Below are 19,759 nucleotides of genomic sequence, written 5' to 3'. Positions count from 1 at the left end.
CTGTGTGCTTCTTTTTCATCTGTTCATGGCCTATCTTCCCCAGCAGGAACATACACTCCATGGGAACAGGAACCTTGTCCAGTTTTGCCCCACATTATAGCATAGCAGCTAAGTTACAGTTTAGCTTGTGGTAAGCTGAATGTTGGATGAATACACTTTGCATGAATTAAATGAATGAACCAACGAATGAATGAATCAATCATTCAAATGTAACCCTCAGAGGAGAGCTGAGCATTCTCAAGTGGCAGCTGTAAATTAAGTGAGCAGCTTGTAAAACCACCTTCACAAGTTGAGGCCTAGGATGGGTACGTTGGATCCCAAAGGACCATGGCCAACATTCACCTAGCATGAGTCATCTCTGGGACTCATGAGAGAAGGATACTAAGGAAGGTTCTCAGATTTCCAAATGGCGCAGACCTTTGGTATGAAGAGAAGAAAAATAGCCCCTTGTGGCCTCGCATGGCTTGCTAATGGAAGGCACTGGCAGGGAGTGGCTTCTCAGAACTTTTGATGGGTGCTGAAGGTTGATCAACTGGTAACAAGTAAGGCCTAGGACACAGATGTCACATGAGCACTCATGAAAATGAGTGGACCATTGTCTGCACCCAGGGAAGGACTGGGATTTTAAACAGTCTCAGCTTTGCTGGAGGGCAGTGAAGAAGCATACTGGCCAACAGTCCCCACATTCCACGGCTGCCCTGCCTCTCCCCACCCCCCTACCCTCACGTCCTCCACCCCCAGACCGCCAACAGCCAGAACAGAAAGTCATCACTCCACCTCCAGAAGCTCTGGCCGCAGGAACTTGTCCAACTTACTAAATCAAGCTCTTCACTTCTGTGAATGCTAAGAAGCAAACCTAAATGGAGCCCTTGCCAACAAAACTTCTCGCTTGCTCAGCATCGAAGTCGAGCTTCTGAGCTTTCCAACAAACATTTCTGAAGCCACCCCTTTTCTTTTTTAAAGCTGCAAACTATAGAGCTCTCTTGCAGACCCCTCCTCCCTGCTACCCCCTTGATGGCGAGCCATGCCAGTTTGGACACCTCCCAAGGACCAGACTTTTTATAAACCAAGCACAAGTTCCCTCAAATGCTGCTTGATTGATGGAAGTTCTGTGGGATTCGACCCTTAGAGGATTCACATTCAAAGTCTCCTTGATTATTAAGTACCACCAGAATAGACACTAAGCCCCCCAGTATAAAACCAAATGCCCTGAAGTTCCATTTGCTTGCTGTTGCACACACTGTTGTAGGCAATTCAGAGCATTATGTGCCCTCTGGTCCAAGGCACCATGTGTGATGCTGCTTAAACAATAGAAGACATAATTCTACCCTTAAAAGGGTCCAGTGGGGCCAGATCATCATACGTGCCCAGGACATACATGTTAATGAAGACACCTGTAGTATAGACACATGAGGCGTGAGCAGTGTTCTCTCTCTATGCCACCTCTGGTGAGTGGGCTGAGCTCTCAGGTATCCTTCGGGCCCCACGACACAGAAGACCCAACTCCAGATGATCAGAAGCAGGCCACATCCCTCACTCAGGGCTAGTGATAACAGCTCAAGTTTAAATTCTGGTCCCTGGGACAAGAAAATCTTAGAAGATCTAAAGAGCCTCGCAACCCAAATGAGTTGCTCAGTTGTGTCCAACTCTTTGCAACCCATGGACTATACAGTCCATGGAATTCTCCAGGCCAGAATACTGGAGTGGGTAGCCATTCCCTTCACCAAGGGATCTTCCCAACCCAGGGATTGAACCCAGGTCTCCCACATTGCAGGTGGATTCTTTACCAGCTGAGCCACAGGGAAGCCCTACCAAACTACCCCCCTAATGGAAATGGAATGTCTGTTAACTGAGTCGACTGGAAATGACTAGCCCTGCCCACAAGGCCAGTTGGCATGTGAATCTTGGAGCACCAGGGAGGAATTTACACCTGCGGCTCCAGCCTCATCTTCCTTGCTTCTTTAAAAAATTTTTTATTTTATTGAAGTCTAGTTGATTTACAGTGTTGTGTTGATTTCTGCTATACAGCAAAGTGACTCAGTTTTATATATATATATATATATATATATATATATATATATATATATATATACTTTTTCACATGATTTTCCATTATGGTTTATCACACGATATTGAATATAGTTCCCTGTGCTATATAGTAGAGCCTTGTTGCTTATCCACTCTACATGTGATAGTTTGCATCTGCTAATCCCAGACTCCCATCCCTCCGTTGCCCTCCCTTCCCCTTGACAACCACAAGTCTGTTCTCTATGTCTGTGAGTCTGTTTCTGTTTCATAGATAAGTTTTTTGTGTCTAATTTTAGATTCCACATACAAATGATATTATACAGCATTTGTGTTTCTCTGTCTGACTTATTTCACTTAGCGTAATGCCCTCCTAGTTCATCAATGTTGCTACAAATGGCAATATTTCATTCTTTTTATGGCTGAGCAGTATTCCATTGTGTATATGTACCACATCTTCTTTATCCATTCATCTGTCGATAGACACTTATGGTATTCCATATCTTGGCAATTATAAATACTGCTGCCATGAACACGGGTGCATGTAACTTCAAAGCAGTGTTTTTGGATTTTTTGGATATATATCCAGGAGGGCAATTTCTGGGTCATGTTAGTTCTATTTTTTGTTTTTTGAGAAACTTCCATACTGTTTTTCATAGTGGTTGCACCAACTTACATTCCCACCAGTAGTACACCTCTTTGCTCCTTAATAATCCACTTGATCACACTCCATCACCCAAGCACATTTACTTTAATGGGAGTCAGAAGTACAAACATGGAGCTGAGCAGTTCCTCTCAGAGGCCTGCGCCTGAGGCTCCGGGAGCGCAGAAATCAGTGAAGCCACAGTGAACTCAGGAAAGGTAGATATTTTGTGTGGGAGGCAATGGCTCTTAGGAAAAAAAAAAAAAGAACAACCACAGAAAAAGCAACTTGCTTAACTGGTTATCTTTTTACTTCAGGGCTGGCCACACAATAACCCTGTCATAGGATGAGTTTAAAGGAAAATGAGAAAGCATTTCATGGTTTGCAGAAACCACCACACTCTAGCCTAGCTCTAGCACAGCAGTCCAGGGCACACAGCGCTCTGGGGGACAAGAGGGATCACCAGAGTCTGACATGCTCACTGTCTGCACTCTCTCCCCACCATCGTGGGCCCACCCACAGCATACCACATCCTGGCCCCCAGGGGACTCTTTCCCATCCAGACTTGGCTGTGAGAAATGGAACCGGGCAAAGGACTCCCTGAGCCCTCAGCCTGGGCTGTTTTTAGCCGAATGGGTCCAATCCACCAAACCACAGCAAAATCTACTGCTAGCAGCTGTAAAGAGGTGCGGAAATGTGGGACAGATGGGAAAGGCCTTTGAAGTAGAGAAGCAGTCCCTAAACTGAGGAAAAAGCCGCATGCTGAGTAGTATTTTTTTTTTGAGAAATCAAATGGCCCAAGTGCAGGAAACATGCAGCAAAATCCCCAAAGGTGTTTACAGAATACAACCTTGACTTTCAATTCCTTGGGTGAGGCAAAGTAGCCTGTGAAGAATTCGTTTGTAGAGCACCTTTTAGGAAAACTACCTTCAGACCCTGCAGCCAATTTCTTGGGATAATCTCATCACTAGATGGAATTTTTTCAACAGTTGGTCAAGATCGATGTCCATGAGGCAGATGTTCCAATAAGGCCAGGCTACCGTGGCTCCCCAGAAAGCAGGTGAAGGGGGTTTTCTCAGGTGTCGTGTAACTTGGCTGGGAAGAGCAGCCCTGACTATGTCACGCATGCTGGCAGCAGCACTGGAAGCAGTGTGCAATCTCCCAAGAGAGGACTCCTTGGAAGGGCAACACTCACTTAATGAAGGTAGAATTTCTGAAGTCACTGAAGAAATATGAAAGCTCTGATATGCTTGTTAAAAATCCATCTCTACTTTTTTGTGGTACCAGGTGTTTGGGGAGGAGGGGCAGGGGTGGGGGAGGCCACTAATGTCACATCTTCTTGTCCTGAGGGGGAGGGGATTGCTGAGGGCTTCAGGGCAGGGCTGGGCAGACTTTCTCTGAAAGGGCCAAATAGTGGATATCTTCAGCTTTGTGGGCCCTGTGGGCTCTGTCCCACAGGCTCAATCCCGCCTTTGTGGCTCTAGCAGCCGGAGACAAAATACAAACCAATGAGTGTGGCTAAATGCCAATAAAACTTTATTTGCCAAAGCAGCCTGAGCCTGACTGGCTCTGTGGGCTGGATTTGGCCTGTAGTCCATAGCTGGTGACCCTTGCCCTCCGCAAAGCAAAGGCTCATTTGCAGACTTCTTCTGGTTCAGCATCTCCAAACTTGCTGAAAGGTAAAAGGACAAGCTGAGGTCCCTAGACACCCATAATCACTTCTCTTCAACCGTTCTCAGTTGAATCCCATGATGTCATTCTGAAATGCAGTGGGTCACTGACAGGGTCACATTACTCAGAGAAAAACAGGATGTTCGACACCTAAAATATTCAGAACAGGCCCAGAGCTCATCGCTGCAAAAATGCTCTTATATAATGGGAAGCAAGGGAAGGGAAGGGAGCCACGGGCAGCTGAGCAAGGTCAGTCCCTCACAGAGCAGGGGCCGGCTCCGATGGGGGGCCTGCTGCCTCTCCCTCCCTCCATCACATCTCCCCTTGCAGCTGTCATCCAGTGGCCAGATGACTTCATTTCAGCTACCCACCCCCCAAATAAAGGGGGTAATAATCTCTCACTTGGGAGAAATACCATATGGTAGATGCTTTGAAAAGTTGTACGAAAAGTAGAAATTACTTAGGGGGAGAAAGCTGCTTCCAAAAGCATGAAATTTGTCTAGAAAAGGATCAGGCACTTTCTTTGAAATATCATAGCTTCCTAAAAAGTTGAGTCTAAACCAATGGATTAGGCAACAAGAGGGACATTATCAAGGCAAATAGACAGGGAGATCTGTTTCTTTTGTTTACATACCTTTAGTGCAGTTCAAATCCAGGACACTTATTCACAAAGCCCTCCCATTACCTGCTCCTGCTAGAATCTCCAACTTCAAGGCCACCACTCTCTATCTCATACTCCAGGCTCAAAAATACACGACACAACAACTTCTAATTCCCAAAGGTCCAGGGCTATGTGGTTTCATGCCTCTAGGCCTTTGCTCATGAGGTTCCTTGTTCTAGAAGGCCCATCTTGCCCTTTAAAATTTAGCCTCCTTATATGTATAAGATAAGTTACAAGGATATATTGTACAGCACAGGGAATATAGTCAATGCTTCATAGTAACTTTAAATGGAGTATAATCTATAAAAATATTAAATCACTATGTTATACACCTGAAACTAATATTGTAAATCAACTATACTTCAATGAAAAAAGTCAAAATTCCACCTCTTTTCTCTGTTCCCTGACCCTCCTAAACGTGTTCAGCACCCTCTCTTCTGTGCTACCTATGGCTCTTTTGTACATATTTCTTCTATGGTATTTACCATACTGTTGAGTCATTTGTTTGATTATATGACTGATTTCTTTAAGCAGACCAGGAACTCCTTGCTGTCTGATACATCTTTGGATTTCCAGAGCCTAGACAGTGCTGGGATCATGGGAAGAGCTCCATAAGCACTTGTGGAATTAGGATGTCCAATAGCGGGGGCACCATATTGCCAGGTGTTTTCTTTTGAACCAGAGCTATGTTTTCCAGGGCTTGCCTAAGTTAGGGCTCCATGTTAAGATCTCTAGACCACAACTATCTGTAGCCCTGGGTTCCTCAGCGTGAGGTTCCGGTCAAATGGGTCATTGGCATAATTCTGTCATGAACTTTAGTCCAACTTTTATATACCAAGCCTCCCAGTCCAATTTCTGATAGTCTTCCAGATGGCTCCTTCTTCAGGTCTTTTAAATGTCTTCTCTTCAGAGAGGCTTTCTATGGCACCCCAGTCCTCAGGTAGGTCTTCTCATTACTCTATCTTGGCACACTAATATTTTGCTTTATGTCATTCATCACAGTCTATAATGATCTGTGCTATTTCTTTACTTGTTTATTGGCTGCCTCTCCCACTAGAGGGTTAGCTCCACGAGGGACTAGCTTATTTGCTGTTGTAGCCCTGGCTTAGAACAGGACTTGGCATTTAGTTAGCATTTAATAAATATCTGTTGAATGAATGAACGCCGTGAAGTCTGAGTAACATAATACACGTGGAATGCCTCACACAGTAACCATTGCCTATGGGTGTGCTGTAAACGTTTTTGTATTGATATCTCTTCAAACACACTAATCCCGGGAAGCAGTTAGGATAATGAAGCCACATTTTCCCTGCTCCCACGCTTGCAAAAATGCTTCCTTCCATCTACAGACAAATGAGAAGGGAGATGAAAGCCAAAAAGAAGGCAGTTGTCATCTTTCATGGACAAATAAGATGTATGCAGAAGTTGACAAAATTCATCTTTCCTTCAAGGGAAGCAAAAGTTAAATTCCCCACAGCTTGAGCAACCAGGAAAACCAGAAATGTTCGCACATAACCTTAAAAGTGGATCTGACCATACTGCAGAGGAAGACAAGCCCGGGTTAGGAGATTATGCCCATATAAGGCCCTGCAGGCCGCTCCCAGTGGAGACCGAGATAATTTGGCACCTCTCAGCAAAGACCAGCAGGACTGCACTCAGGGATTTGTTCACCAATAACCCCAGATCTGCTGTCTACATTTTCATCTAAACATTTGAGGAAAACTCTAATACCACCCTAAACATTTCAGGCTTCATAAACCCTTGAAAGAAGTGCAGAAAATAACTCAAAGGTGGCCATCATGGACATGCTTCCTGGAGATCTCCCTGATCTGCTAAGAGGGTGGGATGGGAGGCCAGGGTTCTGGAACAAGGGCTGAGATCTGCTTCTTTTTCTGCCAGTGACCTATAAGGCCAGAAAATTGGAAAACTCTTCTTGTAAAGAGCTAGGTAGCATTTTCAACTTTGTAGGCCGTAAGGCCTCTATCACCACTCCTCAACTGTGCTATTGGAATGGAAAAGCCTTAGCCCACAGGTAAAAGAATTGGCGTGGCTGTGTCTCAATTCAACTTTACAGATGGAAACTGAAATTTGAATCTTATATAATTTTGCGTGTCATGAAGTAGTTTTCTTTTGATTTTTTCCAACCATTTAAAAATGTAAATGCCACTCTTAGTTTTCAGGTAATCTAAAAACAGGCAGGTGGTGGGTCTGAACTGGACTGTGGACTGCAGTGGAACTCCCCCAGCAGCAAGCAGCCACACATAAGGAGTACAGCCTTAGGCGTCGCGTTGCAGCCTGTCTCACTTCCAGACATTTAGTTTTGGCCCAATGCCCTTGTTGAGTCCTCATTGTGAATAAAGAGTTGGGGTGGACTTTGTGTGATGTCATGATGTATCTGTGGTAGCTGATCAATAATCACTTGACAAATGAATCCATGAATGAATGAACAGGGATTGCCTAAAGCAAGCACCATGGTGTTGGAAGTCCAAGAAAAGAGATTCTTTTCTCCCCTCCCCTGACCATCCCTGGGACTCATGATGCTGGGAGGAGTCACGAGAGTGAGAGGGACCCCTCTGAAAGTCTAAGTGAAAGGAGGCAGAAGGTCCTGTTCCCTTCTCTTGCCTCCCTCATTTGGCACCACCCGGGGCTACTGGTCTGTCCACCACCTGCCTCACTAGGAGACGTGGCTCCCACACAAACAAACGGGGGCTTTTTCAAGCCAAATTTCTCCCCACATCCACATCCTCATCCATAGGCCTTTGCTCCAGCTGCTAAGGTAAAAGAGGGGTTAGCCAGTGATTCAGGCCTATGTGCTTCATGGGGGGAAGCCATTTAGTTTTTTATAAACAGCATATGGTGCTCATCTACGCCTCCCAAGGAGGCTGTGGGGATTCCTGGCACGAGGGTGATTTTGTTTCAAAGACTCTCCTGGGTCGGGGGGTGGGGGGGAGCTGCTGAAAAGACAGAAAGGGAAATGATCTTGAGCCATCCGCAGCAGTCCCTAAACCACAGAGCAGCACGGGTGTATCCGAGGCTCCAGCACAGGCCTCCCTGGAGGCAGGAAGGCCCCAGCGAGGCCCAGCCGGGCTGATACCACTCAGGCAGAGAAGCAGCGCGGGCATCAATGAGTGCTCTGTGCTTGGCCTCGGGCGCCACCGAGCAGGGGCCTGTGGGCTACGTGCGCGCTGACAAGACCCTTAAAGGATTCCAGCTTTCCTCCAGAGGAAGGCTTGACTTGGCTCCAGCTACAAATACTGTCAACCACATCATAGCTGTTTCACAAAAGCACTCAGAAAATGGAAAATGTGAAGGGCATTTGTGGGAACCAAGAAGGAGCCAAACACAAGCACAGCATAACTTTTCCCACCACCCAAGGAGCCACCTTCTTGAGTCTTGAGTCTTGAAGAGACAGAAAGGGTAGTAGGGGCGCCCATCCCATTGAGCTGGCCCCTGTGAGCTCAGTGAGGCTCATGGGAATCGGCATCTCAGAGCCTGCTTTGGGTCTTTGAGTCTATGATATCAGTCATCTCTTCTGATTAAGAATAGTGATAACAAGGCCTTTCCTGGTGGTCCAGTGGTTACGAATCCTCCTGCCAATGCAGGGGATGCAGGTTCTATCCCTGGGCAGGGAACTAAGATCCCACATGCCAAAGAGCAACTAAGCCCCCCATGCCACAACTAGAGAAGCTTGTGGTGTCACAACTAAGACCCAGTGCAGCCAAAAATTACTAAACATTTTTTAAAAGACTAGTGATAATATCTGTAACAGCCACAATGGATAGAGTGGTCACTGTCACCAAGGCACTGAAGCTAAACAGCTGTGTGAACTTGGACATTCACTGAACCTCTCTGAGCCTGAATTTCTTGTTTCTCTGTAAAAGAAACACAATAATAGTGCTTACAATAATAGTGCTTTCTTCGGAGGATGCTTGTGATGATTCAACAAAGCAATGAGTGTAAAGGGCTTAACCCTACCTCTGGCCCATTTGAGGTACTCAGTCAGCAGCAACTTATTATTACTATTCCACTGAAAAGTATCAAGAGATTAAGATCAAAAGGGGACACAAGAACAGCCTGAACTCTGCCTTCTGCATCTCCTCACCCTCACTCAGCTCACCTTACCCTGGCTCTTCAATACACACTCATTCAATTTTCTCCCAATTCCCAGAGGGGCAGCCAGGATGAGGGCTGACCTGGCCGTCTAAAAGCATAAGCTAATCCATCAGGGGTCTGTGTGCTCATCAACTGTAACTCTGAGCAGACTGCCTCTTTCTTCCTCCCCACCAGGTCCATTTTCTACAGTTTACATCTCCTTGACGGTGTCGCTTTGGCCTGGCTCCACAGGGCAATGCACGAGGCATGGCCCTAGCCAAGCTGTCCGTTGGCTATCTTGCCAGGTGACCAAACTGTGAGTCAGAAATACTCAGGCATTTGAAAGCAAAAGCACCCTTTCTGTGATGGCCACCAAAAATAATGCCCCCAACGGTATTTTTTCCCTTGTTCTTCTGAGTGTAAATCAGATGAGAAGGAGAGGGTGGGATGAATGAGGAGAGTAGCTTTGACATATATAAACCATGTGTAAAACAGACAGCTAGTGGGAAGCTGTTGTGTACTACAGGGAGTTCAGCTTGGTGCTCTGGGATGACCAGGAGGGATGGGATGGGGGTAAGGGTGGGAGGGAGGTTCGAGAAGGAGGGGATGTATGCATCCCTATAGCTGATTCACTTCAGTGTACAGCAGAAACTAACACAACATTGTAAAGCAATTATACTCCAATTACAAAATAAAAAATAAACAACAACAACAAAAACCCCCAAACAAAACAAAAAAGCAGAAGAGGAAAAAAAAGTGAGTGGCAGCAACCAGTCCTGTGAAGAAAATGTTTCATCTTGGTTTGTGCACTTGTTCATTCATGGCATTTTTAGTAAGTAGCTACTCTTGGCTAGTAATACACCGCAGGCCTGGGGGGAAATGAGTCAGACAAGGGTGCCTGAGCCTGAGGGGCGCACTCTCCACTGGTGGAGATGGGCACAGTAAATAAGCAATTGTGATGTGGTGTGAAAAGTTCTCTGCGGGAGAGGAGCCTGAGGTGCTGCTGGGCCCCAGAGGAACAGGCACCGAACTCATCCTGGGAGTGTGTTTGTGACAACAACAGAAAATGGGCTTTGATGAAAATAAATGGAACTGAGCAGCCCAGGAAACCACATGCAAAGCACACAGGGCCTGCCAAGGCAGCTCTAGATCTTGTTTCTCTGGGTCATGGTGACTCTCCTGCTATTTCTTGTCCGTTCCTGAGCCCGCAGATTGGGCTCTTGCTTCCAACCCTCAAGGAAGAGTTAATCCTTAAGAGAATACTCACAATATATTTTTTAATTCAAGTATAGTTGATTTACAATGTTTCTGGTGTGCAGAAAAGTGATTCAGTTATACATATACATATGTATGTTTTCAGATTATTTTCCATTATAAGATCATAGAGTATTTAATATAGCTCGCTGTGCTATACAGTAGGACCTTGCTGTTTATCTGTTTTATGAATAGTGATGTGTATATGTTAATCCCAAACTCTTAATTTATCCATCCCCATCCCCTTTCCCTTTTGGTAACCATAAGTTTGTTTTCTATGTCCGTGAGCCTCTTTCTGTTTTGTAAACAAAGTTCATTTGTATGAATTTTTTAAGAGTCTACATATAAGTGATAACATATCTTTGTCTTCGTCTGACTTACTTCACTTAGTATGATCATCTCTAAGTCCATCCATATTGCTGTAAGTGGCATTATTTCATCCTTTTATGGCTTAGTAGTATTCCATCGTGTGTGTGTGTGTGTGTGTGTGTGTGTGTACCACATCTCTTTTATTCATTCATCTGTCGATTGACATTTAGGTTGCTTCCATCTCTTAGTTCATAGTGCTGCTATGAACATTGGACTTCATGTATCTTTTAAAACTATATTTAATTGATTATGATTGCTTTATAATATTGGTTTGATTTCTGTCATATATCAACATGAATTAACCACAGGTGTACATGTATGCCCTCCCTCTTGAAACTTCCTCCCACCTCCCACCCTTTCCTACCCCTCTAGTTTGTTACAGAACCCCAGTTTGAGTTCTCTGAGTCATACAGCAAATTTCCATGGGCTATCTATTTTTCATATGGTAGTGTATATGCTTCCATGATACTCTCTCCATTCATCTTATCCTTTCCTTCCTCTCCACCGCCCTTATCCAAAAGTTTGTTCTCTCTGTCTGCATCTCCACTGCTGCCCTGAAAACAGGTTCATCAGTAACATCTTTCTAGATTTCATATATGTGTTAATATACGATATTTGTTTTCTGACTTACTTCACTCTGTATAATAGGCTCTAGGTTCATCAAGCTCATTAGAACTGACTCAAATGTGTTCCTTTTAATGGTTGATTAGTATTCCATTGCATATATGTAACATAGGCTTCCCTTGTGGCTCAGCTGGTAAAGAATCTGCCTGCAATATGGGAGACCTGGGTTTGACCTCTGGGTTGGGAAGATCCCCTGGAGGAGGGCATGGTAACCCACTCCAGTATTCTGGCCTAGGAAATTCCATGGACTGTATAGTCAATGGGGTCACAAAGAGTCGGACACAACTTTCACTTTCACCACAGTTTTATCCATTCATCTGTCAATGGATATGTATGTTGCTTCCATGTCCTAGCTCTAGTAAGCAGTGCTGCAAAGAACACTGGGGTACATGTGTCTTTTTCAGTTTTGGTTTCCTCAGGGCATATGCCTAGAAGTGGCATTGCTGGGTCCTATGGTGGCTTTATTCCTAGTTTTATAAGGAATCTCCATACTGTATTGTAACACAGATTTCCCTGGTGGCTCAGCTGGTAAAGAATCTGCCTGCAATGCGGGAGACCTGGGTTCAATCCCTGGGTTGGGAAGATCCCCGGGAGAAGGGAAAGGCTACCCACTCCAGTATTCTGGCCTGGAGAATTGTCCAGAGTTGGACACCACTGAGCAACTTTCACTTCACTATATTGTGTTCCATAGTGGCTGTATCAATTTACATTCCTACCAGCAGTGCAAGAGGGTTCCCTTTTCTTCACACCCTCTTTAGAACTTGCTGTTCGTGGATTTTTTGATGAGAGCCTTCATTTATCTTTTTGAATTAAGAGTTTTCATCTTTTCTGGGTATGTGCCCAGGAGTGGCACTGCTGAATCAGCTCACAATATTGTTACAAAATCCAACATAAAAATCCCAAATCCTGTATACAGTAGGATTCCAATTTTGTACTTGTCTGTTTCTGTATATGGGAGTTCATAATGCACATGCAGAAAAAAGACTGGAAGGAAACACATCAAAACATTAAAAGTGGCTCTCTTTGGGAAGCATTCTTATATCTTCCTGTTAAATATTTTCATTTTCCCACAATGAACATGTATTCATCTTTATTATCTGAAAAATACTGTTAATTTTAAAAACAAAGAGTCTGCAAAAGGCTGCATTGCTATGTGATTCTGTTTATATGACATTCTGGAAAAGGCAAAACTATAGGGACAGAAAACAGGTCTGTGGTTGCCGGGAGCCTAGGGTGGGGAAGGGACTAACTACAAATGGACACAGGGGTTTTTGGAGTGACGACGATGTTCTGTATCTTGATTGTGGTGATAGTTAACATGATTGTGTGTGGTTTTCAAAACTCACAGAACTGAACACTTAGAACAAATTTTATTGTATAGAAAAATTTCCTCAGTAAATCAGAGATTTCTTTTTGGTTATAGTTTGGATCATTTCTCAGCTTCTATTATTTCTGAAGAATCAAATGGACCTAAGAAGATAATGAAAAATTAGAGGATATGATCTCAAAAAGGAAGATTAAAGAAAGAGATAAAGAAAAGTTTCATATTCCTGTCAGTGTCTTCAAATTCAGCCTTAAGTGACTGGGGTTTGAGTTTGGTGTTCTGTTCTGTGCTCCTTTTTTAAAGTTACTTGAGACCAGGATATATATGAAAGATATAGTTTTTCTTGGTATTTAATGAGGTGACTTGAGTATGAGTTCAAGTATATGATTTACAACTGGAATTATATCTTTATGAAACATTTATACCTGTGAGAATACCTAATAAAACTTTTTTTATTATTCTTAGAAACATTGCTTTTATGGTTAGAACAGACTCAAAATAATGCCCTTGGACCAGACACATACAAACTGATCATTTATCCTATTGCTCTTGTCAGTATCATATCTAAATTCAATCTGATGGAGAATTGAGAAAAGGGCAAGCCAGTGACATCAATTTCTTTAAGAAGATTGGGGTTTTAATTTACTGCACAGGACATGACATAAAGACTATGTTAGAGTAAGGAACTACATGAGCCAGAAGCTGGCAAGAACTCAAGATTATCATTTAAATATTTATCCTTTGTCCTTTATTTAATATCAAATCAGATCATTGTCCATAAATATTGACATTAGATGTTGTTATAATCAAGATAGATTCAAAGCTACTCTTTTGTTGCCTCCTTAGAATAAATGTTATGGAAGACAGGTGGGCAACTGGCTCAATGCAGAGAGAAGAGTTATTCTAGTTACTTTTTATGAACTGTACATTCTGTTTCTTCTTAGAAGTGGCTTCAAATGCGTGGTACAGAAACTGTATGTACAGATGTTCCTGGTTCAAATAAAACCAGTTGAGAAATCACAGAAATATACTGAAAATTAAAAAATATTTAAGTAATGGATCCTGGTTAAGGGCATGATGAAAAAATGGCATGGAGTTCTCTACAGAAAAAAAAAAATGACCTTGTTAGTCCATTTTATTTACAAACTAGGAAATTCAAGCTCTAGACCCATGAAGTCGATGGCCCACGGGATGTGTCCACTTGGATATCACATAGGTGCATCATGCTCAGTATGTCCAAACCTGAACTTTTTCCCTTTCCCTCTCCCAGCATATGCTTTTCTTGGGTTACCCACCAGTCACTCAGTCTAGAGAAACCTGGCAGTCATCCTTAGTACCCTAACCTTCCTCACCTCCAGTATGCATGCATTCAATAGGTTTCCCCCAAATGTGCTTTGCCATTCCCTTAGTGTTACCATTGGTTTCCACATTCCTGGATCCAGTGGATGCTCTTATATCTTTGTATGACTTTGACCTCTTTACTGATTCTGATGTTGCTGGCGGTCCCTTCCTAATGAAAAAGTCTTTTTCTCCTTTGATATCGTCAACATCACTCTTTTCTACTAGCCTCTCTAATCCCTTTAAACATGACTGGTTTTGCTTGTCTGTTTGTTGTTGTTTTGTATTTTTGTCTAGGACTCTTTCTATTATATACTTTCTCTTGGTGAGCTAATCTACTCCCAAAGTCTAAATCTCTCTCTTGTGCTTCAGGCTCATATAATTAACTTATCCTTTAAGACTCAATTCAATGCCACCTTCCTCAGGAATAACAGAACAGTACTTCATCTTATTATAGATCTGCCTTCACTAGACTGTGAGCTCCTTGAAAGCAGGAACTGTGCCCTATTTACTGCTGCATTCCCAGGACCCTGGGTAGGTGCTCAGATAAAGTTTGATGAATGAGTGAATGAATTCTAACAGGATCAACATTACCTTTTTTTTTTTTTTTAATGACAGCTCTTTGTGGATCGTCTTTCTTTCAAGGTAGTTCTGAAGTGACTTTTCCCAATGACTCTGGAGGCAATGAAGACTTCATTTTGGAAACATTGGCTGGGTGAGCTGTGAGTCACACCTCAGATGAATTAATAAAAGTTAAGAAAACAAAAACCAGATGTTTCCTTCATCTTAATATAGGCCTCTGTGCTTTCTTTTGTCAGTTCTACTGTCAATTGCTGATTTCCTTCTCTTGAGGCAAAAATCAATCTTTAAAAAGTCTGAATATCTGCATTTTTTATGAACTCTGTCCCACAGTGGCTGTTTGGCTCAAATGTCCACACAGACTGCAGCCCCGGCACTGACGCTTTCAGCAAGTGAACGACACAAGTGTTTGAGGACAGCATACCAGAGGGCTTTTGGATGCTCCACTGGGTTCACTGGAGAACTCTTGCAACAGCCTTTGGGAGAAGCACAAAGTGAAGCCGTCTCCTTGCTTGCACGTAAACCACCCCAGAACCAGAAAGGGTCCGGCCAACTAGCAGTGGCTTCCTTTCCAGATCCAGGATTCATTTCTTGGCCCTTGACCCTCCCAGAAAATGCTAAGAACTTTAGAGCACCTGCAACATATATTTTCATCTCCTGCCCAGATAAGTGGAGGATACACTGAAATCCAGAGTGACACACTTTTTAAAGTTTCCTAATACCACCCAACACTCCCTGAGAACTTCGGAAGTATCCTGTATTTTGTAAGAAGGGAAAATAATTTATTTTTTCCTCCATCTATTGTACTTTGGTTAAAGCAATTATTTTCCCCAGATGCCACCCCAAGCAGAAAGCTCCAGATGTTCTTAGGTCATAATGGGAGAATAGATTGCAAGTCCTAGTGTTTTCCAAGCTTGTATCCTCTCCTAGCTTTTTCATTTGGGGCCCTGAGTTATTTTCTCTTACTCTGCTTTTCCTGATTGGGTTCTATCTTCTCTTACCTTCCAGAGGCAAAATTGGATTCATATCTTTACCGCCTACATCTCTGAACATCTTTGTCATAAAAGGTATTTGATATAGATGAACTTATTTGCAAAGCAGAAATAGAGACACAGATGTAGAGAATAAACATACAGACGCCAAAGAGAGAAGGCAAGGTCGGATAAATTGGGAGATTGGGATTGACATATACACACTAATGTGTATAAAATAGAAAGCTAATGAGAACCTACTGTCTAGCACAGGGAACTCTACTCAATGTTTTGTGGTGACCTAAATGGGAAGGAAATCCAAAAAAGAGGGGATATAGGTATATGTACAGCTGATTCACTTTGCTGTACAGTAGAAACTGACACAGCAGCATAAAGCAACTGTATTCCAATGAAATTTTAAAAATAAATAAAATTATAGTACTACCATTCCACCGACTCACTTGCCTAACCCAGATCACTGGGAATCATTGTACCACCCCCCACCCTCAGCTCGATCACCACGTTTAGTCTCCAAGTCCTGTTGAGTCTATGGACCACCTGTGCATGTCTCCTGCATTTGTTCCCTCCTCTCCACTCCTTCTGACATTTGTACAGTCCAGGCCACACCCTCTTTCACTAGGCTAAGCCATCATCTCTGTGTCCACTCTTACTCTGTCCAGATAACCCATCATTCCCACTGCAGCCACAATGAGAGCGAGCTTTCTAGAACCCAAATATGGTCATGTCTTCCACACACTGCCACTCCCTGGTCAGCGCGTGGGCATGGTGGCTTGGGAAAATTCCTTACAACAGTGAGTAATGTGGAAGCATTTGTTAAAGATAGGCTAAAGTTACAGAAACAGCAGGGCCTCCTTCCCCAGCCTCCTGACCCCTCTCAGGGCTGGGCATTTATCATCTGGATATTCCTCCATCCCAGTGCCATGTTGTCTGTATACCTGCTAGTCTACCCCACTGGGCTGTGGACTCTAGCTTTTGTGCAGTTCCATACCCATAGCATTGTGCACAATGCCTGACACAGAGCAGGCATTCAAAACTAAATAAAAACGACCCCCTCTCCCTCAGAGGCAATGCGTTAGTTGCCTATTATTGCCATAACAAATTACCACAAACATGAAGTGAAAGTGTTAGTCTCTCTCAGTCGTGTCTGCCTCTTTGCGGTCCTATGGACTATAGCCTGCCAGGTTCCTCTGTCCATGAGATTCTCCAGGCAAGAATACTGGAGTGGGTTGCCACGCCCTCCTCCAGAGGATCTTCCTGAACCAAGGATCAAACCCGTGTCTCTTATGTCTCCTGCATTGGCAGGCGTACCCTTTACTACTGAGGCACCTGGAAAGCCCCACCACAAACAGTGTCTTAAAACAACCTGCACTTGTCACCTGGTTCTGGAGGCCAGAAGTCTGACAGTTTCATGGGGCTAAAATCAAGGTGTCAGCAGGGCTGCCCTCCTTCCAGAAAATCTGGGGGAAACTGTTTCCTTCCCTTTTCCAACTTTTAGAGACTGCTTTCCTCTGTCTTTCAAATCAGCACTGAAGCATCTGTCTACCCCTGCTTCTGGTGTCACATGTGTTTTTCTGAACACAGTCAGGAGTGTTCTCTAATTCTGTGGGCCTATGGGATTTGACTGGACCCAACTGGACAATCCAGGATAACCTCCCCATCTCCAGGTTGGCTGATTAGCAATCTTAATTTCATCTACAACTGTAATTCTCTTTGCCATGTTACTACTCACAGGTTCCAGGGAAGTTCAGTTCATTCAGTTCAGTCGCTCAGTCATGTCCGACTCTTTGCGACCCCATGAATCGCAGCACACCAGGCCTCCCTGTCCATCACCAACTCCTGGAGGGAAGTTAGGAAGTGAAATACTAGTAGGCTCAAATGTTTAAATATCAGCTTCTTGGTTCCCGTTAGAAAATGGAGCTCTGATTGTTGGTCTCAAGAATGTGTTAAAAAACAATTGTGTAGTGCAGACAGGAGGTCTGATCACCATTATCTCACTTTCTCACACCAAACAAGCTCTCAGATGGGAAAAACAGGCAGCTTTCATTGTCTGACAGAAGTCCTCCAGATTTTTCAGATGCAAAAACAGCTCACATGTTTTTTGCCTAGTGCACATGGGAACACAGCTGTATAGGAGATTCAAATGAAGAAAAAAAATCATGTAATAAAGCCTTGTGACTCCCCAAGCAACCAAGAGTTGAATACTTGTCAAGCAATTTTGGTAGGATTAGTATTTAAACACATAGTGAACCACTTCAGTTCCAACAAATCTGGAGAAATTAAACCTTGTTTCCAAGAAGCGCTCACAGAGCTTTCAAAGTGTTTTTCCATCACTACAAAAAGAAAGAACTTGCACTGCTAAGCTGTCTCTTGAGTGGGACTCACACCATCAGACATCAGCAGTGGACACCGGGGGCAGGGCTCCTGGGCTGCAATGGCAGGATGGTGCTGCTCAAGGAGAGGGGCTCTTTCACTCAGTAGACAGAATCGTCCAGAAACTGTCAGGTCTCACGGCAGTCAGGCTCCAGCCATGACAGCCCCAGCTAAGCCAGTTCTCAGAGTTCAGCCTTCACCGTGGCAACCACTTGGGAAACCTCCAACTTGCGGAACTGGAGATTCTGAAGGAAAGTCGCTCACAGTAGAAGCATAGCCTGCAGAGAGTTTTCCCTATTTTATTCATGTAGCACCTCATCACAACACCTGGCGGAATACTCAAGCTCAGTGTCAAGAGCCTTCTGAATCCTGGTCAAAACGTTTCCATGTACATCACTTCATCTGATCCCCCAATCAGATCTGGCAGCTACTTGGGCCTGGAATCATAACTCAGTACCTACCACAGTGTTGGCACATGACAGTAGCTCAATAAATGCTCACTGGATCCATGACTTGCCATATTTTATAAGGGAAGAAACAGGCTCAGAGAGGTTTAAGCAGCTTCCTCAGTGTGCCCAGTGGCAGGCAGGGCTGAAACCTGGCCATTCTGTCCTCCCACTCTACCGTGCTGGCCTCCCAAACCCAACTCAGTAAAGGGTATGAGGGTGTTTTGCTCCTTTTCAGCAAACGTTTGTTGAGCATCTACCCCAAACCAGAACTTCCCATTACTCTTCCCCTGTCCTCTGCCTGGCCAGTTCCTTCAAGCCTTGGTTTTAATATCAGCTCCTGAGCAAGGCCTCCTCAACGAGCCCTCCCACAGCCACCCAGCCCCTGCCTCCTCACCCAGTACCCTCTCACCTGATTCCTGTTTGGTATTTATCCCAACCTCTAATTACTTGATGTGTATATTTGCTTATTTATGGTTGGCCTTCCCCAACTGGAAGTTTCATGAAGGCAGGAAGCCAGCTCAGACTTTCTGGTGACACTTAAGATGAGGGAGACGATGCCACTAAAACAAAAAGCCAACATGGTCTCAGGTGAATCCACAAATATGTCTAGAACAATGGACTCGTAGTGCGAGCATCCAAAATACAGGAAGGCAATGAGATTGTCAGTCTAGGGGCAGAAAGACTCAGGGAAGACACAGCAGTTTTTCTTTTCCAATAACTGAAGACTGTGACCCCGAAGAGGACCATGGACTTGCCTCAAAGGGGTGGTGGGAGATGGCTGAAGGAGAGGAAGTTGCAGGGACAGGTTTGGGTTCAAGGTGCTTCTCATTATGAGTGCTGGGTACTTCCTGTCTTGCACACTCAGGTGAGTATAAGAGGGTAGCCCGCATCTATTTTATTCCTCACTATATGTAGATAGTACAGTACCTGGTATGGTTTCACTCAGTATCTATTTGATTGAATGAATTTGTGTGAAAGTTACAGGTAGAGGCTGTCACTATCCACTTTGCCTGGAATATTTCTCATCCTCACCTTGTCATCTGCTTGACCCTCTGCTTACTCTGTGGTCTAACCTTAAATATCTCATCCTCAGGAAAAGCTTCCCTATCCCCCATGACCAAATGACAGTCCCGCTTAGAGTCTCCTATACTTTTCCATCCTGTGCTGATTGTATTTGGTGTTGTCTGCTATTTGAGGTACATATTCCCCTACCAGAAGGCACTCGGTATTTCTTGCCTGAATGATTCCCAGCAACACCATGAGATGGTCACTGGCATCCCCTGCTGTGAGGGCAGGGACCATTGTTGTTCGCTGCTATAGCCACCATGTGGGGCACAGTAAATACACAAATACTTCTTAAATGAATTA

Source organism: Oryx dammah, unplaced genomic scaffold (assembly GCF_014754425.2).
Source record: "Oryx dammah isolate SB20612 unplaced genomic scaffold, SCBI_Odam_1.1 HiC_scaffold_23, whole genome shotgun sequence".
Lineage (NCBI taxonomy): Eukaryota > Metazoa > Chordata > Mammalia > Artiodactyla > Bovidae > Oryx > Oryx dammah.
The sequence above is the reverse complement of the archived record's forward strand: the minus strand, read 5'-3'. Positions refer to the sequence as shown.